At 35.9% G+C, this 26,881-nt stretch overlaps 1 pseudogene; it reads left to right on the forward strand.

Annotated features, from left to right (window-relative positions):
* Positions 1 to 26,881, forward strand: LOC127988242 (NACHT, LRR and PYD domains-containing protein 3-like; annotated as a pseudogene).

Here is a 26,881-nt window from a genome sequence, read left to right on the forward strand (position 1 = left end):
ATGGATATGGAGGAGGAGTCTTCTGCTAGAAAGCATCACTATGAGAGCAGAGAGGAGGGAGATGCACGGTGTCCCAGCGGAGTGTCTATAAAGAGTACAAATTCAATGGAGCCACCCAATACCTTCAGAGCTGGAGCTGTGAATCCTGGAGCCATGTAAGTAAGATATTTTTTCCAGTATTGGAGTCAAGAACCTGAGACATCAGATAGACATAAGAAACAATACGATTGCTTTGTCTGATTTCAGGATCTCTAAGAGATTAAATAGGATGACATTGTCTAAACTCAAGGATATGGAGGAGGAGTCTCCTGCTGAAGAGCATCGCTATGAGAGCAGAGAGGAGGGAGATGCACGGTGTCCCAGCAGTGTGTCTAGAAAGACTTCAAATTCAATGGAGCCACCCAATACCTTCAGAACTGGAGCTGTGAATCCTGGAGACATGTAAGATATTTTTTCCAGTATTGGAGTCAAGAACCTGAGACATCAGATAGACATAAGAAACAATATGATTGCTTTGTATGATTTCAGGATCTTTAAGAGATTTAATAGGATGAAATTGTCTAAACTCAAGGATATGGAGGAGGAGTCTCCTGCTGAAGAGCATCGCTATGAGAGCAGAGAGGAGGGAGATGCACGGTGTCCCAGCAGTGTGTCTAGAAAGACTTCAAATTCAATGGAGCCACCCAATACCTTCAGAACTGGAGCTGTGAATCCTGGAGACATGTAAGATATTTTTTCCAGTATTGGAGTCAAGAACCTGAGACATCAGATAGACATAAGAAACAATACGATTGCTTTTTCTGATCTCTGGATCTCTAGGAGAAAAATAGAATGCCAATTTTTTTCTGTTTTTATTCCAAGTGTTTCTAAAAACAACAACAACAAAAAAACACTAACATTAAGTCTTCTGTTAGAACTAGGGGTGGCAAAGTTCAACTTTTTCATAGTTTGATTTGTTTCACGGATTTAGAATCACGTTTTTCAGTGTTGCTGTTCAATTAATATAAAGACTGTCACTTTAAGAGAATGCACTGATCCAGCAGGCCTACGTTCAGCCGGCTATGTCTGCTGTAGGATACTTACCTTTTGACATATTTTTTGTCTGAATTTTCCATTTAAACACAATACTTCAGAGAGAGCTTAATATTTGCATGCGTTCTGAGGCGCGGGTTTGGACGCTTTGGATGACCCCACACACAAATCTTCTCACTGCACGCGCGAGCTCGCATCCTCTGGCTCTTAAACGTATAAACTGGCAAAGCTTAAAGCTCCAATATGGAGGAATTTTGTAATAAAATTTCCGAAAATAACTTGCACAGTGTGATATATTTCCTCAAGTTGTGTACTTACAAAAGTCTCCAAAGATTTTTTATTTCAGAGAAATTCCGATTTTAAATAACTGGCCGTCCCGGAAAAAAAATGTCGCCTCTCAGTGACGCAATGTCCGCTCTATACTTTTTTTCCACCACAGCGGAATATCACATGGTCAAATACGGAAGTGGTGGTTATGTTATAGCCGCGCGTATGGTTTGGTTGTCGTTGTTATGGATCACGATTACTCTTTGGCGAGTATTGAAGTGCCAGTAAAACATAAGCGTCCATATTCGGATACACGCAGACTGTGTGACAAACAGAGGAATTAAACCAGGATAAATATCGGCCAGGCGTTTACGAGATTGAGAGAGCTGCGCTAAAATCTTGGCCTTGACAGAGACTGTATTGATAGACAGGTAAGCAAATCAATTATTTATTTTGTTATTGTACAAGTAACGTAATGGTTACAGTAAAGATGGTCCAGGTCTCATCTGGATTTGATAATTCCAGTGAGGATGTATCTGTGTTTCCCTGCAACACATGTAACTGTCAATAATAGCACTTATAAACAAAGTTATTTTGCTCTTTGTACTAAGGTAAGGATTTTTATCACTTGTGGTGACCGAGATTATGGCAGTACAATTAAATACAATCGGATATGTGTTGTTAAAAATATATTTATTCATTACTTTACAAATTTACTTTTAGAACGATTAGTTTGAGCACGTTAAACAACACGGCATTAACCATAAACAAGTAACACTGCATCACTTACACTTACTAGTACAGTAACAATCTTTCATAGTCATAGACGTTAGTTTAAACTCAATAAATATAAACAATGCATTATTCATGCATTTGACCAGTCGTGGACACAAATCAAGTACTTGAGTAAAAGTACAGATACATATAATAAAATATTACTCCAGTAAGAGTAAAATACTCCTTTTTCAATTTTACTCAAGTGAAAGTACAAAAGTACTCAATTTTTTTATGTACTTAAGTAAAAATGTACTGAAAGATAGATGTTTGCAATTTTATATAGGCTACTTAATTTAATTTTATATTTGCACATTTTTTTAAATAATCCTACTGCTAAAAATATCTGGGATTTTTACCAAAATAACCACTATATGGAGTCAAGATATATTTTTGTTGTTGATATGGACTACACTGATGAGAGTGATGTTAACTGTGAAGCTTACACTGTGATGTACCTGGGAGAAAGCAGAGATGACCATCTGATCATCACCAGTAAGAACAAATTATTTTAAAGTTTGTTGTTTCACGGAACATCACAGTTATATATGACATGATAATAAGGAAGAACATTTTACGGAAAATATAATTATATTTTTCCTTCTCAAACCTTGTCTGTGGTTTTAAAAACACCCCTGGCCAAACGGGGTTCATCTCTTCCCAATTTGATAATTACTATAGTTACCATGTTCTGAACATCACATCTTTTATTTTCTCCCCAGATGTAATCTATATATCTATAGATTTATCTTAACAATAAGCCTACTTTTCCTGTTAGGATATCGCAAATATTTTAAATTAAAACCACCGCAGACGGAGTATGTGTGAAACAGGCGTAATGCGCATGTGCGGTCAACACAAAATGAACTAATCACTCTCTGAGACAACTCGGTAGTCCCGAGTCACATTAAAGATTCATTCAAAATGAACGAAACGTTCATGAACGACACGCAACAGACTGCATCAAGATTCAAAAATGGATATACTTAGCTAGTTTATTTGTTTATTTAAAAGGATCCCCATTAGCTGACGCCGAGACGACAGCTTGTCTTCCTGGGGTCCAAACAATACATACAAAACCCAATAATTACAATCACAATTACTCCCAAATATATCATATGTAAATACACATGAGAGAGAAAAAAAAACAATACAAAAAGTACTAATTAAAATAATAACAAAATTATGTAAATCAACACAGCACTCAATCTCACTCAACCAATCCAGACAATATTATGATGTTGAAAACAAATACAGTCTTAGTCTTTTTTTAAAACCAGTTTTTCCCTTGATTTCATGAACCCCAACTGGAAGATTGTTCCAAAACACAAATGACCTATAAAACACGGTCCTCTTCATAGAGTCAGATTTAGGCAGGGGTAAAGAAATCTGTCGACTATTCCCCCCTCTTGTGTAATGTGAATGCATATCTGAATAGTAAATTATATTATCATAAAGAAATGTATGAGTCTACATATTCTACATAATACATATAAGTATTAATAATTCTATGAAGGTATACTTACATATTAACAGATAGTCTATGCTTGACCATCAGCCAAGCAAGACGTTCATGCATCTCTGCAACACTAGTTCTCGAAGAACAACCAAGAACCAGTCTTGCAGCCTTGCTTTGATTCACTTGTAATTTTTTTAATGACTGCTTGATGCAGCAGACCATACAACAGAACAGTAATCCAAATGACACAAAACCAGTGTACAAACAACTCGACTAAACAGCTGTGAATTTAGAAACTGTGCACATTTACGCATAACTACAACAGCTCTACCCATTTTAGCAACAACTGTGTTAATGTGATCAGACCATGACAATGTGTAATCAAGCCAAAGTCCAAGAAGCTTCACCTTTTTTATTGCTGTATATTTTGACCATTTACTTGTATATTAATTTTAGGATTATCAGATAATCTATACTTAGAACCAAATATTATACTCATAGTTTTTGAAATATTTAAAACAAGTTTATTTGTTTTGATCCAGTTATACAATTTGCTTATCTCACAAGACAGAACCTGATTAAGCTCTGAACATGTAGGAGCTGCATAATAAAGAGTAGTATCATCAGCAAACATAGTCAATGTAGCCTTACTGAGTATATACGGCATATCATTTGTAAAAATTGAAAATAACAAAGGTCTGAGGCGACTTCCTTGAGGAACACCACAATCCAGGGACTTGCTACAAGATAATGCACCATTAAAATAAACTCTTTGCGACCTTTCCGACAAATAGCTCTTAAACCACTTGATTGCTGAGGAAGTAAAACCATAACTTAAAAGTTTGTAAATCAAAATTTAATGGTCGATCACATTGAAGGCAGCACTGAAGTCCAATAGTAATGCACCCACTAGCATTGAATTATCAATTGATGTTAGCCAGCAATCCGACATTTGTGTCATTGCAGTGCAGGTGGAAAGACCATACCTATAAGCATGCTGAAACATCGTAGTCAAATCATTGTTCGAAAAATAATCTTGCACTTGCACTTTAAATAGTCTTTTCCAATAATTTACTTAGAATAGGCAAAATGCTTATAGGCCTACTATTTGGACCACACACTGTAAAAACTAAAGGTTCCTGGAGGCACCTTTTGGGGTTCTTCACTTCGCCACACCGGCGGAACCGTCTGAAGAGCCTCTAGGCACCGCTCTAAATGGGGGTGGTTCTCTGAGGAACTTTCAATGGTTCCTGGAGGAACCCTTTTATTATGATGGCCAGGAACCACCTGGGGTGCTTCAAGGCACCATTTCCCTAATTTCAGTTCTTTAATGCCCCCCCCCCCCCCCCCACTGGTTTATTTGTCCTGCTATTGACCTTTTTAATGATTAAAAATAAAACAAATGCGTATAAAACAGTTTATTGATAAACAACAACAATATCCATAATCACAATACTGCACATCACAATCCCATTCATGGCAAAATCAATGTTAATACTGCTATAAACAACAACAACAACAAAAAGCATTTACACCTTGGTAAAATTAGAAACAAATAAATGTGACTCAATAATCTTAGAACTTTAAAAAAACATTTATGTACCTAAACCAATGATTTAAATTTTAGAAACAATGCAATTAATAGTAACATATTCTTTCCTGTTCTAAATAGTGGTGACTGATTGGGAGAATTCACACAGGACATTTCAAGAAATTGATAAGACTCAAGATAGATGTATTTAGCTTAATAAACCAGTTTCTCAGCAGCGTAAGTTGTTATAGTTAAACAGCAGTCAGACAAGAGAACAATGTCAAATTTAGCATTCCTCTGAAAACTCTGGATTAGAAACACCCTTGCATTAGCATTAACTATTTTTTTCTGTAATTTGATATGAATGTGATATAATAAAAAGTATAGTGTTATAAATGCACATAATTAAAAAAAAAAAAATCAAAATATACAAACATTGTGAGGATTCACGATACAAACACAGCTGAAACACATCATCAGTCTTGTGAAAATTGTCCATGATCTCCTCCTGAATGACCAACAGAAACACCAGAAAAATAGTGCGCTTTAGTGAACTTTTAATTGCTTTTCTGTATAATGTTGAACAGAACACAATTACTCATAGTACGGTGAACTCATGTCGGCAGGTTCATCAGCAAGAAGCTCCTCACCATCAGGGAAGTCTGCAGTGCCGCTCTCACCAAACGGGTCTCCTGTTATTACCACAGCTGTTCTAAGATTATGTGTAGGCTGTTCATTGAAAAAAAGAGTGATTTACTTCAAATTAAATAATAAAATATTTACATTTATTCATTTAGCACAGGTATTTTTTTATCTTAAAAATGAGGAACACCACAGGAATTATTTATGTCATATTATTGCATTGATTAATGGTTTTAGACTAATTAAGTACACAATGTGTCTATTATGTGTGTGTGTACACTAGATATGTCTACTCACATGGACAAACTCATACTTACCTCATCATATACAGTCCAGGACAGCAGGATCATCATGTAACAGGAAGGGCAATGGTATAATTTTTCTAAAATAAAAAAAAAAATAAAAAAGAACTGTTAATAACCTATAAATAATTTTATGTTTTAGAAGGGTTTCTGGTGTGTGTCTGCAACCGTTCACTTATTTACACACCTGCGAAATATGGGGTACGTCCAGAGAGGTCTGTTTATTGTCAGCCAGCATCAGACTTCAGCAGCTGTCTGTCCACTGCCTCACAGGTGTCCACTACAGAGCCACATTTCTTTATTAACTGATGAATATAAAGAACATATGGGTAGTTTTTTATTGTTTAATTCAGTTCAGTGTAACAGTGTATAGTCATACATAATTTTGGATTAGGCCAAGCTGAAACACTATTTCAGTTATTTCAATGTCAAATAAATAATTAAATACTTAACTTACATATTGCTGCTCTGTGAAGCTTTTGAGACTTTCAGAGAAGTCATACTGGATTTTCTGAGGAAAGAAAATTATCAAAACCAGTTTAAGTACGTTATGTGCAAATGTAACGTACGTTAACATGGATGTGTAACTATTTTACAAACGTAAACGAAAGAGTTACAATGAATAAACGTAACTATCATGCGTACACCAAACTAATAATTATTGTTTGTGACCTTGTGTTTGTGGTCTCCATTTCGTCCCACAAAGTGCATTAGACTCGTAAGCATAGCGGCTATTAAATTAATGGTTAAAACAAACATACAAAAAAAAAAAAACATACAGTCTAATGTGTCAGTGTAGGAATTAGCATACAAATAATAAATCTGTGTATTTATTTCGGAGTCTTTACTCACCTTGCGCAGCGGTTGTTTCTTACTCTCTTTGAGGAATGGAGCCGTTACTTCTTTGTATTTGAAATCGCTCTTCCAGGCACGCGCGCGCGAGCAAACAGTAGGAGCGCGAGGACGCGTCCAAACCTCATGCATTTTCTTCTTGACAACAGCTGAACAATTATTTCTGAATAATTTAAACGTATTTTATCAGGCATATTAAAAAAAACTCTAAATATTACTATTGTACCCATTGTTATAATTAGATTTTTTTTTATTATTAAAGTAATGCGTAATGAGTCATATTTAGTTCAATCATATTTTTAATGTTTGCTTTAAAGTTTCAAGATAAACTATCCACCTTCAAATGATTTAACATTTAGCCTATTTCAATAAAACTATTTTAAGATATTAAGTTATTTTATTTATTTATTTATGTTTTGACAGAACAAGAGTGAAGATTTTTACATTTAATTTTTTTTTCACATGGAAAGTTCCATAAAAGTCATTGTTCCATCACATTCCTAAAAAGTAATTATTAATAATAATAATAATCAGTCAAATTTCATTTTTGTCACATGAATCTCTTGGTTCTTCCAGATGCTGGCTTTTACAAGTGAGATCTTCCAGGAACCACTTTAATGTTAACAGAGCTTACAGTAACCCTTTTTTAAAATGTGAGTTCCTCCAGGAACCTCCAGAGCACTTTGAGGTCTCAGTGTAATGAAAGGGTGACTCCAGAACCTCAGAACTGGGAACAAAGTGCTTCAAGGATCCCATGAGTTCCTGCAAGAACTGCAAAGACTATAATGGTTCCTCCAGGAACCATATTATGAGAAAAAGAGCTTTGAGGCACTTAAAATACATTTTAAGGTTCCTGGAGTACTCAAAAGGATACCTGAGGCACCTTTAGTTTTTACAGTGCAGAAAGTTGATTTTGTGTCTTTGGGTAAAGGAATTATCTTACCCTCCTTCCTAAGTTTTGGACACTCACCACTAATCAGACATCTGTTATAAATGGGACAGATTGGTTTAGAAATATGTCCAGCTGATAACTTCAACAGCCGATTATCCAAGTTCTCTGTACCAGCAGACCACCAACAGTCAAAGATATCAATAACATTACCACCTGCACAACATTAACCTGATGAAATTCAAAACTACACAGTTTATCCTTCATAATACACCTTTCAATTAGCTCATTTGAGTTGGAATCAACAGTGTATTTCATTGTCTCTCTAAAGTTAGAAACCTTATTAACAAAATAATCATAAAAATAATTTGCAATCTGTATTGGCTTATTCAAATAAACTCCATTCAGTTCAACAAAAGAAGTACAAGTAGATTTTTTTCCCATGATTTCATTGAGTAGGCTACATTCCACATTCTCTTACAATCTGACCTGTATCGTCAATTCTCTTCTGAAAATATTTTTTTCTTTTTCACTCTGTTCACCTTGGTTACTTTATCTTAATGCAATAAATGTTATAAATGCTTCAGTTTATTCCAAACGTGCCGTCTACTTTTCTCTGGGCAATGAGTGATGCCCATTCGCTAATGATTCATTCTTTTGAGTCAATTCTGTTCAAAGGCTTGATCAAACCAGTTGGCAAACTAGTGAATTGGTTCATGAATCAGTTTGAAGGAGTCGTTCAGTTCCCTGCCGCACGCGCTGAGCGTCTGAAGCGGTTCACTCAGATTTGTAACGTTTAACATCAGCAGCGTTGAAAACGGGGCTGTGTTACTGCACTGAAAGCAAATCTGCAAAAGCTATTATTTGCTTGCGATGGAGATCCTTATTAGATCAACACAGCGTGTGCTGTCTACTGTTTAACAGGTAATAACTTGGGCTACATTCGATTGCAGTACACAATACCACTGTGACATTAGTTTGTTGTACGTGTGTGGCTTATAACAGAGGGGAGTTAAGATGAATGCATCTTCCAAAAGACAAAAAATAACCGAATAAGATTTTATTAATTTTAATACAATCACACCGGTGCGTGTACGTTCAGCGAGTCATATCATCAGCTGTTAAATTCAGATGTGTGATCGCTTGCTGACGCTGAGCCAGAGACAGACGCGTTTTTACAGCGCTGCGCATTATAACCAATCACACACGATTCTGTTGAGCTTTTGAATGCGTCACTCGCTCACTTACTGAATACCTCTTTCTGGCGAATTCTCTCGTCAGAAACAACAAAGTGCAGATGTGTGTACGAATCTAGTAAAGGCTGACGAAATATATACCGTACATTTATACACACTCACATACATTACATTCATTTTATCTATATATCTAAATAAAAATAGGCTCAGTATATATGACCCAAAGTAACTAGTAACTAACTACTTGAGTAGATTTTTTTATCCGATACTCTTTTACTCTTACTCAAGTAACTATTCAGACTAGAACTTTTACTTTTACTTGAATAAATATTTCTAGAAGTACTTTTACTTTCATTTGATTACAGTTTTTGGGTACTCTACCCACCTCTGATAATAATAAAAATAACCTTCGTTATTTTGAATAGAAATCATCACTCATACAGCAGCCATTCATCTCATCTCCGGTTTATTTGTGTTCGTATACATACAATTTCCACGATCCGCCAGGGCTCTCTAGTCCAATGGTGCACACCAATATAATTTTATTACATGTTTGTAAAATATTTCGTCATACAGAATAACATTTCTATTAATTTTGCACTGATTTATGCGATCTGAAGAGCTCAAACAGCTAACAGAGCTAGCGATTAATCTCCTGTTATTGATTCGCGTCAGCTATGACATCAGTGCAATATCATTAGTTTGTAAAGCTGTCAATCATCTTACGTGAACCACGTGACAGAAAGAATGTACTTCTGCAATGACGCTGTGTGTGTCATTGATTAAATATAAGAAAGCATCTTATCAGCCTTTTCTAAAACTTCTCCAAAGCCTCCCACGATGTGGTCACCCAGAATTGATAGTTTACCCACCTCTTTTGATCAACAGAAACACATATTAGCTGAACCCTGTTTGTATGAAGGTAAATCAGTTGCAAAACTCGAGAGGTTGTAAGTTGGAATTTGAGAACTTGTCATATTAATATTTGTATTTGTAAATTGAAATTTACACTCACGACCCTGATGTGAAAAGCTGAATCTTTCGATTTGCACACACAGACAATGATCAAAACACCCCTGTTTTAAAGCTGAACTTGCAGATTAAAAGTTACAAATGTGTAAAATGTCATTCACATGTACAAAATGACAGACACAAATGTGTGTATTTTGCACTTTACTTCAGTTTCGCTGTACAACCTCAAGTCGGCGCTTACAACCTCTCAGATCTGGCAGTACAAGTTCAATTCCTGGCGCTTTGACTTTTGCTACTCTTTTTGCGATACTCCTGTTGCAAAACTGACTTGTGCACTTGTAAACGCAGACGCGAGAGAACACGGGGAGGGGAGGGGGGTTGGGGGGGTGATTGAATCCGTTTTATTGGTCGATGCCTGACCAATGAACAACGCCAGCCAGTGCGACTTGTCATGCTGAAAAAAAAACATTTTTATGCATATGTATGCTTCATTTTTAAAACACTTGGACAATATTTTCATTAAATATCCTGATGGGATTTTATATTGCACAAAAAAAAAAAAAAAAATCGTTTATTGGTTGGAGCCAATGAAATAGGACGTTTTTATTTATGCGATGACGTCACTTCATAGAGCAGATCGCGCTGTTTGGTGGTCAATGTAGCAGTCTGTCATCACGATGGAGGCATCAAACAATCCCAGGATAGGTTTTTATTTTTAATAAATTAAGACAGTTTCAAAAATCAAATCATTATTATGTTTTCCTTGACTGATATGTTTCACTGATGACGACTACCATCCACACAAAAATAACTTTGTTTAAATGTGGGTGTAAATGCTCAACATAATTCATTATTTAAGGCATTTTCTTTGATGTAACGTTAACGTAATAAATGACGAGAAGGTGATAAGAGCGCCAACGCGAAGTGTCACCATGTTATCACACTAAATGGGGTTTATTTTGAGACAATGGCCAATTGATTATGATGTTACATGCTGTTTATTACACATTATTTGGTTATAATGAAGTATTCCAGATTGCCGCGATGTGATCATTTTACTAGCTACCACTCCCCATGCCTTTACCTATTGAAAATACTAAAGCTTAATACTACATAAAAAGCATTGTTAGATGATAGATGAATTGAAGGATTTACATTTTTTTATTATTATTATTGATATATTCATATCATCTTGCAGGAATTGTTGTTGAACCATTTATTACAACGGCTTTACACACGTCTGTCACTTTGGCTGGAACGCATTCCTCTTGACATGGACTTCTTAGAATTTACGTGTTCTTGTGCACTGATCATTTAGCATGTATATTGGGGCTGTTAATAAGATAGAGTCCTGTATTTAAGCTCTGGCCCCTCAGGCCAGGCATCGGGCCAATTTTCATGTCAGCTCCGCTGAACAGGGCCGATCTGTTTGTCAAGTGCTGAAATTACAATCTGGAATACTTCATTATAACCAAATAATGTGTAATAAACAGCATGTAACATCATAATCAATTGGCCATTGTCTCAAAATAAACCCCATTTAGTGTGATAACATGGTGACACTTCGCGTTGGCGCTCTTATCACCTTCTCGTCATTTATTACGTTAACGTTACATCAAAGAAAATGCCTTAAATAATGAATTATGTTGAGCATTTACACCCACATTTAAACAAAGTTATTTTTGTGTGGATGGTAGTCGTCATCAGTGAAACATATCAGTCAAGGAAAACATAATAATGATTTGATTTTTGAAACTGTCTTAATTTATTAAAAATAAAAACCTATCCTGGGATTGTTTGATGCCTCCATCGTGATGACAGACTGCTACATTGACCGCCAAACGGCGTGATCTGCTCTATGAAGTGACGTCATCGCATACATAAAAACGTCCCATTTCATTGGCTCCAACCAATAAACGAATTTTTTTTTTTAGTGCAATATAAAATCCCATCAGGATATTTAATGAAAATATTGTCCAAGTGTTTTAAAAATGAAGCATACATATGCATAAAAATGTTTTTTTTCAGCATGACAAGTCGCACTGGCTGGCGTTGTTCATTGGTCAGGCATCGACCAATAAAACGGATTCAATCACCCCCCCAACCCCCCTCCCCTCCCCGTGTTCTCTCGCGTCTGCGTTTACAAGTGCACAAGTCAGTTTTGCAACAGGAGTATCGCAAAAAGAGTAGCAAAAGTCAAAGCGCCAGGAATTGAACTTGTACTGCCAGATCTGAGAGGTTGTAAGCGCCGACTTGAGGTTGTACAGCGAAACTGAAGTAAAGTGCAAAATACACACATTTGTGTCTGTCATTTTGTACATGTGAATGACATTTTACACATTTGTAACTTTTAATCTGCAAATTCAGCTTTAAAACAGGGGTGTTTTGATCATTGTCTGTGTGTGCAAATCGAAAGATTCAGCTTTTCACATCAGGGTCGTGAGTGTAAATTTCAATTTACAAATACAAATATTAATATGACAAGTTCTCAAATTCCAACTTACAACCTCTCGAGTTTTGCAACTGATTTACCTTCATATGTTTGTTTTACGTCCTACTTACAGCAAACCATATTACAGGTGCTTTGTCAGATTTAAGTTGAACACGGTCCCAGCGCGTGCCGAACTGTGTGTGGAGAACCGAACGGTTCGGGGGTTTTTTTTTTCAGCAAACCGTGCCATCCCTAGTTATAACCGTAGCTGTTTAACATTTTGCAGTCATATTTGTATGCCTATGCAAAGTTGACTTTATTTGCACATGCAGTGTTTTTTTGTACGGTGTCTTATGTTTTCAGAAAAGCATATGAAATCATGAATATGAAGCATAACTCTCCTGCTAAAGAGCGTCGCTGTGATAGGAGAGAGAAGACAACAAATTCAGTGGATCCGTCTTCTAATAACAGGACCGGAGCTGTGAATCCTGAAGACACGTGAGATTTTCTTATTTCAGTAGTTTCTCTTTACCTCTAGGAGAAAAGAGGAGGTTAATTTAGTGTTTTTGTTGTTTTTCTGCATCAAAACACAACTAAGTGGATATCTGTTACAAAGATTCAATATTAGGTATATAAATATTTATTATAATAAAAGGTCTAAGGCCATACACATGCACATATAGATCCCAAGTGTTACTCAAGCACCTTTCAGTTTGGCTTTTGACTAGATACGTGCATGTTTTACAAATGTAACCTCCAGATGGCACAGCCTTCACAACGAGTGACACGAAGCTATATCTTCAGCATTAATAGAAGCAGAAAGCAATGTGTTTGTCACTGCTATGAAATTAATTCATTAAAACAAGCAAGCTGGTGTAAAACAGCTTCACGTAAGGTTGCAAATGCCACCAAAATGAATAAAAATGGCCACAGAATTCAAGATATAAAATGTGACTGTATGAGTGAATTGAATTAATATTTGTAAGATAGACAGCTGAGTGTCTAGAAAAACTACAAATTCAGTGGATCAAGCACTGACCGCTGGAGTCATGTGAGATTTTTGCCTGTACTGGACAAAGAATACATGATTATTAGAGAAAAAGATGTGCAGTATATTTGTGTAGCATGCCAGCATGGTATAAACCTAAAAGAGCTCTGTCCTGTGTGATGTGAAATGTAGATGAAATGCTCTAATTCCTCTCTCTTTTGATGGGCCTGCAGTGGGGGAAATGAAGTTGTCATTGAAACTGTCAAAACCACTCACAAAACCAGAATGAAGAACAAGTATGAGCGCTTGTTTGAGGGAATCAAGCTACAAGAGAATGAAACCCTCCTGAACAGCATCTACACACAGCTCTACATCATTGAGGGAGAGAGAGAAGGACTGAATGAAGAACATGACGTTTTACAGTTGGAGAAAATTACCAGAACACAAGACACTTCAATCTGCTGCAATGACATCTTTAAAGCCTCATCTAAACCAGGACGTGATGAGGAAGACAAAATAAAGACTGTTCTTACTAAAGGCATGGCTGGAATTGGAAAAACATTCTCTGTGCAGAAGTTCATTCTGGACTGGGCCGAGGGAAAAGCCAATCAGGATGTAGATTTCATGTTTGTGCTTCCATTTCGAGAGCTGAACTTGATTAAAGATGATGAGTACAGTCTTCACAGACTTCTGCTGGACTTTCATCATGAACTTCAAGATCTGGACTCAAAGGTTTACGAGGAGTGTAAAGTTGTGTTCATCTTTGATGGTCTGGATGAAAGCAGAATCACACTGAAGTTTTCAGATGCTGAGAAAGTTTCTGATATAAATAAGTCTTCATCAGTGGATGTGCTGATGTCAAACCTCATCAGAGGAGATCTGTTCCCCTCTGCTCTCATCTGGATCACCTCCAGACCAGCAGCAGCCAATCAGATCCCCTCTGAATACATCAACCGTCTGACACAAATACAGGGATTCAATGACCCTCAGAAAGAGGAATATTTCAGGAAGAGAATCGGTGACCAGGATCAAGCCAGCAAAATCATCTCACACATCAGAAAATCAAGAAGTCTTCACATCATGTGTCACATCCCCGTCTTCTGCTGGGTCTCATCCACTGTGCTTCAAAACATCCTTAAACAAGATATCAATTCAGAAATCCCTCAAACTCTGACTGAAATGTACATCCACTTCCTGCTAATTCAGATCAACATGAGGAACCAGAAGTATGAAGAGAGCGATCCAGATAAACTCCTGCAGGCCAACAGAGAAGTGATTGTGAAACTTGCTGAATTGGCTCACAATCAGCTGATGAAGGGCAATGTGATGTTCTATGAGGAGGACCTGATTGAGAGCGGCATAGACGTCACTGAAGCATCAGTGTATTCTGGGATTTGCACTCAGATCTTTAAAGAGGAATCTGTGATTCATCAGAAGAAAGTCTACAGCTTCATTCATCTCAGCTTTCAGGAGTTTCTGGCAGCTTTCTATGAGTTTTCCTGCCACCTACACATCAAGAAGGAAGTACAGAAGACATTTTTAATATCAGAGCAATTATCATTGTACTCGCTGCTTAAAGTAGCAGTTGATAAATCATTGCAAACTGCACATTTGCATCTTTTCCTCCGCTTCCTGCTGGGCATCTCAATGGAGTCCAATCAGAAACTCTTACAGGATCTACTGAGTTACACAGAGGACAGCAAAGATGACAATTATGATATTGCAACGTATATTTAAGATACAATTATTGGTGACAAACAACTGTCAGCAGATAAATCTATCAATCTCTTCCTCTGTCTGCTGGAACTGAATAATCAGAAGCTCTGCAGAGAGATTCAGAGCTTTGTGAATTCAGATGAACTCTCATCGACGAAATTCTCTCCTCCTCACTGCTCAGCAGTAGCCTACATGCTTCAGATGTCAGATCAAGTGCTGGATGAACTGAACCTCAAGAAATTCAACACATCAGATGAAGGCAGAAAGAGACTGATACCAGCTGTGAGGAACTGCAGAAAAGCCCTGTAAGTATTTGATATTGGCCTTTTTTATGAAAGGAAGTCTTAAAATGGAATGAGTTGTAATCTCAACATAATCACAGTTTATCTCCTGTGTGCCTTTTTATCCTTTTTAGGCCCTGTTTACACCTGGTATTAAGATGTGTTTTTGTCAATTCAAAGTGGATGACACGATAAATAGAGGTCAAAAATGTTTGGATATTGTCCACTTTCGAGCAGAATAAAATGACACGATAAGAATAAAATAAATAGGTCTACACACAATGTTTCGACTGATATGTGTTGAAGATTTTTAATTTATCCATGCAGTAAGTGTTTTAAAAATAAAGGAAACAAACACACACAGTGTTAGGCTTGTAAATTGTGTGAGCTTGTTTCACAAAATTAGACCTAAAGATACATACACTGGCCCATACACCCTCCCTTCAAAAGAAATCAGAACAGAAGTGGCTGAAAGTGGACAGAAGAGACGTTTTAAAGGGGTCATTGGATGCCAATTTTCCACAAGTTAATATGATTCTTTAGGGCCTTAATGAAAATTATAACACATATTTTGGTTAAAAGGGTCATACGATGTTGCTAAAATTACATTATTTTGTGTATTTGGTTTAATGCAATGTGTTTATGAGGTTTAAGGTTAAAAAACATTATTTTCCATATACTGTACATTATAGTTTGTCCTCTGTGCCCGTCTTCGGAAATGCCTTATGATTTTCACAAAGCTAACCACTCTGAAAAGCAAGGTGTGCTCTGATTGGCCAGCTATCTAGAGTGTTGTGATTGATCGAATACGAATAAAGCGGAACTTACTAACTAGCACATTATTAGGAAAGGCGATTTGCAAAGATTCATAAAAAAGATGCATTTAAGGAGATTTGTAGCACATTTGCTTCAAAACAAAAGTAATCCACTGCGTCTTCAGTGGCTCAGATGTCAGGAGTAAATGACAACTGCTATGTTCATTATTAAATCTAGCAACAAAACACCTTAGGAGGCATTCTTGTCTATACTTTCTCCAGCGTCTAAACATTGGCGGACTGTTTACAGCTCACTCAGAGTGGGTCAGTGTTAAAACAGACATGGGAGAGGGCTTAGCCTGCGTGACGTCATTCTGCCAAGAATCCGTGAACGGCTTGATTTACATTTACATTTAATCATTTAGCAGACGCTTTTCTCCAAAGCAACTTACAAATGAGATCTTGTTTTGAGACTAGGCTTGATCTGAGACTGAGAATTAAAAGAGAAGCTCATTTGAGCTTGATTGCGTTTTGGTGTCTTTGTTTCCATTGCGACGGAGTCTCTCCAGAATGCATGCCATTAATGCCCTTTCACATCAGCGCAGCATGGGTTAAACCTGTGCGGTTTAAAACCTGTAGAGATGTAGGGCTGAATGGGAAAGTGATTAATGGCTCTGTCAAGCGATTAACACACTGATTGCAGAGAAGCATTTCAATTGCTCACGGTAGACTCTCTGACCTAAAGAGATTCATAATTCTGTCATAATTTAACCAGGTTGTTCTAAACCTGCCTAAATTTCTTTCTTCTCTTGAACATAAAAGAAGCTACTAGCCGACGGAGTTGTCGCCTCGCGTCAGCAGTGTCAGACCAAAAAGCTGCACTGGAACACAATGCACAGATTACAGCCGACGGCAAACTTACACGTGTATTCTGCGCATGCGTGAGAGGAATGAGCCGTTCATATCAGCAGCTATTAATAATATATTCGTCATTCAAAATGAGACACGTAAATAAAGATATACGAGATAAGCACAGATATACGAAATGTAAAAAAACAGCGATTGCTTACCATTGTGAATATCAGTAACGTTGATGACTTTAATCATTTTAAGCGGCTCATGTTGTTATGAAACATTTGCATATTAGAATGATTGGGAAAGATCACAAACAGCCTTCTGTCTATACCGCCTTCATTCACATGCTTGTTTTCATCACTTTTAGCTTTAATTCTCAGCACTGACTCGTTCACTGAACTTAACATCCAATCAGAGCTCTCACTCTCGCTGAAGGCCCCGATGTCCCCTACGCTGAGTCAGCATCTTGAATCGTGCAAACTGGCGCCGATGTGAGCCAGACAAGAGCCGTCGAGTGGAACACACTGAACCAACTAGCCTGACCAACACTCACCGTAGACCCATATTATTAAATGTGTCATTTATATTAATTGTAAATCTATACATAGTAAATAATCATATATCTCATATACAATTTGGCATTTTAAAAAGTAAAAAAATGCTTAAATGCTTTTTTTGTAAAAAAAAATTCGATTTAAAAAAAAAAAATTATATATATTTTTATTATTTCATTTGAATTTAATTATGTATTTTTTTATAAAAATAATTATTTTGTTAATAAAGTCCTAATTTAAGTTAACAAATGAAATAAATACATAAATAATACAAAAATCATCTCATCCAGGTAACTGTCAAAAAAGACTACTAATAATTAATAATTTGAAATAACAATATTAATGTGTTCTCTTGCAAATGTTCATACTTGAGCATGTTTTCTCATGGTTTATTGTTGACCTATGAGTTCCTCACTGATTATTTGTCCTTGCTTTTATTTTTCGTCCCTTATTTTGTCACGCTGAAGGTGGCGACCCTCTCTGAGACAGTGCACATGATTTATTGATATATTTAAAAAACAAACACTGGGTGGATTTTTATCATTATAGGGTGGTTTTGTCTACCCACTGGCAAGACAAATTTCAGTTCAAACAACATATAAAGGTGAATTTAGCAACTAATGATCCCTTTAAAACTGTGAATGAGGATCTGTCTCCCTTTTCTACTTGCGATCTGTTTGACCAAAATGCATTTTAATACCAGGTGTAAACAGGGCCCTAGAGAAATCAACTATGATTGTGATAAATGGCGCTTTTAAATGTTTAGGACAAAGTAACAGTGGTTAACATTGAGATAAACGGATTTTGCAACCTTCCAATTTAAGTGGGTGTTCTGCAAAGTGTTAATTAACCATTTATTGATCTTTTTAGATTGTCAGGTTGTAATATCACTGATCAGTGTTGTGAAAGTGTGGCTGCAGCATTACAATTTAATTCCTCATTGAGAGAGCTCGACCTGAGTATCAATGACCTGAAAGATTCAGGAGGGAAGCTGCTCTTTGATGCACTGAAGACTCCAAATTGTCAACTAGAAATACTGAGGTTTGTTTGTCAGATTCTTTTGTATATATTTTTTATTATTATTACTTTTTTTTCTTTACCATAGTATATAGAAAGTGGATATGTTTGATAAGAGTGCAAAAGTGTCTATGTTCAAAGATACTGTTATTTACCTAAGAACATAAAACTTTTTTAAGTATTTCAAGTCTACACAGTTTCTAAAAATATTACAGCATTATTTAACACCATCAGAATCAGATAAAAAAACAAAACAAAAAAATAATTTTGTAATGTCACAATTCCAGTATAAAACCCCAAAATTTTAAGCACATTTTACTAAAAGTCACACAGCTCAGTGAAAGCTATGTAAAATGTGCAAAGTTTTGTAAAGCATCAAATGCATTATAAATATGGGTGCTTACATAATGGTCAATTATGTAATCATTTCATCTTCTGTTTAGGTTGTCCATCTGTAATTTCACTGATGAGTGTTGTGAAAGTCTGGCTTCAGCTCTTCAATCATCAAACTCCTGTCTAAAGGAGCTGGACCTGAGTAACAATGACCTGAAAGATTCAGGAGTGAAGCTGATCGCCGATGCACTGAAGAGTCCAAACTGTAAACTGGAGAAGCTGAGGTAAATTTTAACTATTCATTCATTCATTCATTCATTCATAAATAAATAAATATGTATTCATTCCTTTAATGTCTGTCATTGTAGATTATCTGGCTGTATGGTGACAAAGGAGGGCTTTTCACATCTGGCTTCAGCTCTGAGTTTAACATCCTCCCATTTGAGAGAGCTGGATCTGAGCTACAATTACCCTGGAGATTTAAAACTCAGTCAGGAGAATCCAAAATGCAAACTTTGGTATGATGGGCTCTTTTTAATTAAATGTAGTTTTATTTGATTTAATTCATGAAGTCTAAATTAAGGGACTGAGATAATGTTGGTTTACATATTGAATGACAAATACCATACATATTTACATGTCCATACAAATAGCATAGATCTTCTGAGAATGTGACTCTAGCAGCAGAAAACAATACAATCAAACATTTACATAGCCAATGTTTTTCTGTTAAAGGTAAAGTAGGCAGTAGTATACTACAGAACTACAAAAATAAAGCATAATTTTCTTCAACCTTTGTAAAATTTTACGACAAAGTAAAAAATGGTTGATACCCAAAATGATAGAAATGGACAAAACTGTTGAGAAGTTAGGTAAGTGTTGCCCAGAAAGAGGATGTTAGCTCTTTCATTGGCTTTTGAAGTTAAAGGGTTAATTCACCCAAAAATGATAATTATGTAATTAATGACTCAACCTCATGTTGTTCCAAGCCCGTAAGACCTCCGTTCATCTTCTGAACACAGTTTAAGATATTTTAGATTTAGTCCAAGAGCTCTCAGTCCCTTCATTGAAGCTGTGTGTATGGTATACTGTCCATGTCCAGAAAGGTATCATCAAAGTAAGAAAAACCTCATCAAAGTAGTCCATGTGACATCAGAGAGTTGGTAAGAATATGTTGAAGCATTGAACATACATTTTGGTACAAAAATAAAAAAAATTACACAATAAATTTTTCAGCATTGTCTTCTCTTCTGGGTCTGCTGAGAGTGTGATCACAGCACTGCAGTGATGCTGCTGATGTATGACGCTGCTGATGTGTTATCTTTGTTATTGGGTGCACCAGAAAACATGTCAGCAGTGACGTACGTCAGCAGCAGCGTCGTGAACACACTCACAACAGACTCGGAAGAGAAGATAACTACAAAGCCCATTTTACCGTATTAATAAGAATTAAGCTTCAATTGGGCAAAATCATGAATATGGAAATGTTTGGATTTCTCCCGAGTGAGAGAGCCCAACCTTACCTTATGTATTGCTTTAAATTATTTTTTTTTTTTGTTTGTTTATAGCTAAGCCTATATTATTATATACTGCAATTATATTTATCCATTAAAATTATATTTTTTAATTCTTGTTTTGTACTGATAAATTTGTTAAATTTAAGGGATTTGTTGTAAAGTGAAGGGAACTAAAAATATCCTATTGGGACATTATAACATTATTAAGCCAGCCATTATTATTATTAATAAAATGCAACTTATACATGACTTATATATATTTGCCTCTCACAAACTTCATTTATTTTGATCCAGAATTGTGAACTGTGACTTTAAAGGTTAGTGATTTAGGAGGTGAAAATACTGTAAAATTACAAATGGCATTGAATTTTAAAGCAGAAAAACTGAAGGTCTATGAAAAGTTAGACCCCAAAAAAGTTTTTTAAACAATGGAACTTAAAGTTTTCAACTAAAATATTATTTCAACCATATTGCCTGTGAATAAATAAAATGCATACTTTTCAATGAAAGAACACTTGTAGGTTGTAGGTTGCTTCTGGTATTTGGATTTGTACTTCAATATAATGAGCTCCAAGTTTAAGAATAGCCTACAGTAGGTTTTTTCCTCTCTCTCTCTATTTAACTCTCTATTTAACTGCATTTACTTACATTGAAATACTCATCCTTCAGGCAGACTGAATGTTTACCTGCCTTGCTAAATGTTGGGTCAGCTAGCACTTGCGCTCGCTGTGAGGCCGCAGCAGCTGCGGAGGACTCTGCTTGGTCTTAAAGCCTTCCGCAAATGCTACGTTCACAAATAACAATGATTTTCGTAAAATAATGCTTATTTATCAATTGATAATTTGTTGTTATTATTATTATGATCTTGTGAAAATAATAATATGGGCTGCGAGAGGGCTGCTGTGGGTGCAAGCATGTTTCAACCCAGTAACATGACAACACACCGTTCCTCGCAGCCAAAAAACAGACCAAATTCAGTTCAGCTGGAGGGGGATGGGGTTTGGGGTAGTTCTGTATAGCTTGTGGGGAATGATATAAATGTGTAAATCTCTTGATCTTTCATATGGACAGTGTCTTATGAGGGTATCAAACTTGCTGAGCAGGTTTACATAGAACTTGTCATTTTGGTTATAGGACAACTTTGAAGAAAGGTTTTGATCCCCTTTAAATGTTGACTATTATATAGCACAATATAGTTTACTAGTTATTATATTTCAGAGGAAGTTGCCTTAACTCCAAAAAAAGTTTGGTTAATTTTATTTTGTTTCGTCTAAACAATATTTTTTAGACTATGAAATATAAATTCCTACAGAATGTAGCCTATTCATTACCAATATATTGAATCATCTCTTTATGTTTTTCTAAATCCCAAACAGAGTCCATACATCAGTAAATTATCCGTCTATGAACATGTGTTATAGGATATTTTAGATCTGAGAAATACACATGCATTACAGACGTGACAAAAAAGACCAGGGTTTGTTATTGAAGACATTAACATTTTTTATTTTTTATTTTGTAGCCTATTTACAATGCAAAAACCAGCAGCAACAATTTCCACAGAGAAGGGTTGGCCATTCTCAAAACATAAAATATAAATGTTATTTAAATTTTCATTTCTGTGTTTCAGAGGAAAAGTCAATGTTAAGGCATCTCTCCATTTTGGACCATTCTAAAAGAAGAATTTATGCAAACATGTATAAAATGCTTTAAACTTTAACAGAGATGTCTAGAGGGTATTTAATAGGTCTGCCCCCACATAAGATTTTTCTAGTTACAGTCTTTGTTCACTTATCATTATTCAAATAATTTTACTAATATTAAATTTACATCTATAATCCAGCTTTAATGTATTCCGCGCTCAAGCACATGCATTAAGTTTGCCACAAAGCACAGGCAGCAGTAGCCAAACAATTGTGAAAAAGGAGACATTTAATTATTCATTAATAAACAAATGTCAGTGCTGACTCTCACCACATGGATGCACCTTTAGAGAGAAATAAAACCTTCACAGATGATATAATGCTTTTGTTTTGAATTGATTTGTTTAAAAGTCATTTCAAGCTTTCTGAAGATATATTTTTCATGTATGTGAGACACCACAATCTAAGTTAATTCAATCACTTGCGTTGCATCTTCACGCACCAGTGTCATAGTGGTCAACAGACAGCTCTTCCTTCTGCACTTTGTTCTGCTGCTCCCTCAGAAGGCCCTGCCTGTGACTGGCCCTGGTCTTCATCCATGATCTCAGACACAGCTCTCATTTCAATTGCCCCTACTTTCTCTGGTCTGATATATTGGCCTTTAAACCTAGGGTCCACGAAGGTAGCCATGTCAAGGATATCATATGTGTCAGGGTCGGCATATTTAAGTGTCCCCTCATTAACTTTCAGCAAACTGGAGTGGAAAAAGTGGAGCACAGGCTTCACGTACAAGACCGTCACATATGACTTCCCAGAAAAGGAGTCTGTGAACTCCAGGAGAGGAGTTAAGGCTGCAAGCATTGACTCAAGGATGTCAATATTCTGCCACATTGGGATCAGGTGCCTGTTCTTTTTTCCAGAAGACAGAACTTCAATGATTGCCTTTTGTTGCTTTAGGACCCTTGCCACCATCTTTTGTCTTGACCCCCTCCTGATGCAGCACAAGCTTTTATCTTTTCCTGCAGCACCTGCAGAAAAACAACGGCAGCATTAATAACTGAGCACGGCTAAGGTGGTACATCAAGTTCGTGGTATTACCAGCCTTGGCGGGGACTACGGTCTTGCACAATTTGCATACAACATTGGTCTGACTACATTCAGACTTATAATATCCAAAAAACTGCCATACTGGCGAGCTGACATTTCCTCTTGCACTCAATTTCTGCTTATCAGTCGCAGGTTACTGAAGAGGAATCCAGCAGACCAGCATGAGACAATGATATGGCACAACCAGACTTGATACTGTTACATGATTGGCTGTTAGTGTGTCACTCCCTTCGTTGCTAGGTAACCAGAGAGTGAGTTCCTTTGTTAAGTTAACCAAACTTTCTTCGGTACCTCCATTTTCTTCCGATGAAGAATAAAAAATATCAAACGTTTTATCAAACACATTTTTTATTGCTATCGATCACTTGTCTGTCGTGATACATATCGTTATCCTTTTATCGCCCAGCCCTACTTCATAAGTACCAACCTTTCATCTGTGAATATTAAATATTTTAACTACAGTGTTTTTCTTTCATTTTCCCTGACTGCAGCCGTCAAATGTAACACATCAGCGAGGCAAAACTGACATCTATTTGCGAAAATGTGCTTTGATGCGCTTGTTTGATAACTTGTGGTTAAAGCACCACTCAGCAGTCAAAAGCTGCAAAAAAAGTTTCAGTAATTTTCTTATTTTTAGCTTACTACTAACAAAGTACAAACAAACTATTGTCTAGTAAAGGATAGACAGGAAAATATTATTTATTTAATGATTATTTATTTTTATTTTTTCTGCATTGTAATTTTAAGACTTTTATTCAGATGAATAGAACATGGCAGATTATGCTTTTCTTTTTCTTTGACAGTCTGGATCACGGGGGAGAGAACAGGATTAAACCAGGACTACAGAAATGTAGGTCTACACATATTTTCTTCATGGTACACAATTTTAAACAAGACTAGAATAAGTATCAAATGTTTAACAGTGTATATGTGTTCAAAAATATATATGTGGAACCAGAAAGTAAATTCAAGACAGATTTGATCCTTCAAAATGTTTTGTGGCCTTATTTTTATTTTATTTTTCTTGTGGATTGTTGCAGATTTCTGTGATCTCACACTGGATCCAAACACAGTACACAATCAGCTCTCTCTTTCAGAGAGCAACAAAAAGTTGTTATATAATTCAAAACAGAAGTCATATCCTGATGATCCAGAGAGATTTGACGGCCTTCAGCAGGTTCTGTGTAAAGACCGTCTGTCTGAACGCTCTTACTGGGAGGCTGAATGGAGCGGGAAGGGTGATATGGTCGTGTCATGTAAAAGTATCCCCAGGAAAGGAGAAGGTAATGACGTCAGGTTTGGAACCAATGACAAATCCTGGATTCTGTGCTGCTTTCGGGATAAACTGTATTTCTGGCATATAGTTGAGGAAACTAACATAACACACCCATCACCTCGCTCTAACAAATTTGGTGTGTATCTGGACGAGTCAGCCGGGATTCTGTCCTTCTACAGCATCTCTGACACAAACACACTCAGACACTTACACACATTCAACACCACATTCACTGAACCCCTCTATGCTGGATTTGTGCTGTATAACTCTTCAGTGTCTCTCTGTGATGTTAAACACCAGAATTAATAATTACAAGATATACAGTGGCCCCAAAATTTATCAGATCTTATGAAACAAAATTAAAAATGTAAAAAAAAGTATCCTTTAATTTAAATATATTTTTAGAACAGATATATACATATGCACGTTCATGTTGACAGCGACTATAAAAACAAGAGGTGTAACAGATCACACCACTAGTTAGTAGTTACTAGTTTCTGTTATTTTTTGGTGATTTTAAAAAAAAAAGTTTACCTTTTAATCTGGTTATTTTTGTTGCGTATCAGACCCGAACCAGACAATTAAAAAAGTCAATCAGGACTGTGGTTGAAACACGAGCCGAATTCCTCAGGAAGTCAACACTCCCCTTTGACTTTGAGTCAGAAGCAAGATAACCAACTAACTAACTCTTTCACAGAACAGCTTTCAACATTAACACCACTAGAACAATTATTGACTATTTCAATTCGGAGAAGAGATTTCAAATTTGGGGCAAGTAACCAAGATGCAATGCTGGCCATCACATGTGTACCATTGAGAGTAATAATCAAGATCCTTGGATTGACTTCCCCCACCTACCAGAACCAGACTGAAATTCATAAGGGGGGCCTTTTAACCTCTGGCCTCCACAGAACATCCCTATGTCAGATAATGGCAAAGGAACTGTCTTTTCTAGATATATATGGACTCAAAAAGACTTATGAATATCAGTCCATCGCTTCACTCCATATTCATTTATATGTAACCCACACATTTGACTATCATGTTTATAATCACTTATTGTGTATGTCTTTTAATAACTATTGGATAGCTTAAGGATACATATTCATGTTTAGTGTGTTTGTGATTGAATCTGTTAGCTTGAAACAGTCCTGACTATCAGTTATTTGTCAAATGTATCATATTCGTGTTATAGGAATCATTTCCAAAATTATACCCTGCAAGAGCGGGAAAATTCGGACCATGTGCTTGATAAGATAACATATGATTTATGATACCCTGAGGAAAGACGATATCTGATTGGTCAAGACAACATTTGAGGTGTGGCCAAAATGCCAATTTAAAGACTCAAGACACCATCAAATTCTGCTTTTAGCTTTTAGCTTACATTTAGCTTTTGCTATCAGTCATGCTAGTTTTTAGTTAATGTCTTAAACTGCCGATCTTGTTTTCACTATACTTTTGATATTAGTATCCAGCGCAGATTTGATGTTAAACGGCTTGTTCAGTGAATCGCAGGGCGTCTCAGTGATCAGCCGTGAAACAGTGATTTTGTTTAAATTCCCTTTTAAAATCTTAAATGATTCCCTTTGAGCTAAACTGACCTGTTTGAAAATATATGCAAATAAGTAGTTTTGTTACATTATTTAACCAGCAGAAACATAAAAACATATTATAATGTGTTCTATGAGAGTGTGTGTATGTAAATTATTTCTGCATTAGGGATATTCTGTAGTCTCAGCCCTTCGTTTAGGTATGTATCTTTACTGGATTGTCTCTGATTTTGTGCGTGTGTGTATATATATATATATAAATATATATATATATATATATATATATATATATATATATATATATATATATATATATATATAATCTAATGTAATGAAACATGCTTTTTTCGTAAATTTCATGAATTGCTATGAGGGTCAAAATGACCCATGAGGGACACTTTTGTTACTTTTTTAGTGTACCCATTTAAACCCATTTAAACAATTTCTTTTTTTTGGGACAGAAGTACAGAAGTAAAGAAATATTAGAAACTGATAGATCAACACACAATTTTATTTTGGTTGAAGGATCCTTAGATCCTCACATGCAAATTGTGTTATTTTTATATTTGTCCTTATTCATTTATTATAATTTAACAGTTATTATACTTTTACATTTGATCATTCAGGTATTTGTTATTGTTTATTCATTTATTGTTTATTAGTTTATTGTGTTTCTATATTTTACATTTCTTATCAATTTTTCCTAGCTTATGCATTTTTATTGTTGTTCAATTGTTGAAATTTCATGAACTGTTTTGTCTGTGTGTATAAGAGATAGATAAGAGGGAATGTTTATAGAAACCCAAGGTTTATGTGATGTTGCCATGAAGCAATTTTGCTATAACATACATGTTAAAATACATGTTGTGCTGATCAGATGAAGATTTGTGACATATGCAACTAAGATTGTTCAATAAACTCGGTTACTTTTTATCATCA

This window comes from Carassius gibelio, chromosome B22, assembly GCF_023724105.1.
Source record: "Carassius gibelio isolate Cgi1373 ecotype wild population from Czech Republic chromosome B22, carGib1.2-hapl.c, whole genome shotgun sequence".
Lineage (NCBI taxonomy): Eukaryota > Metazoa > Chordata > Actinopteri > Cypriniformes > Cyprinidae > Carassius > Carassius gibelio.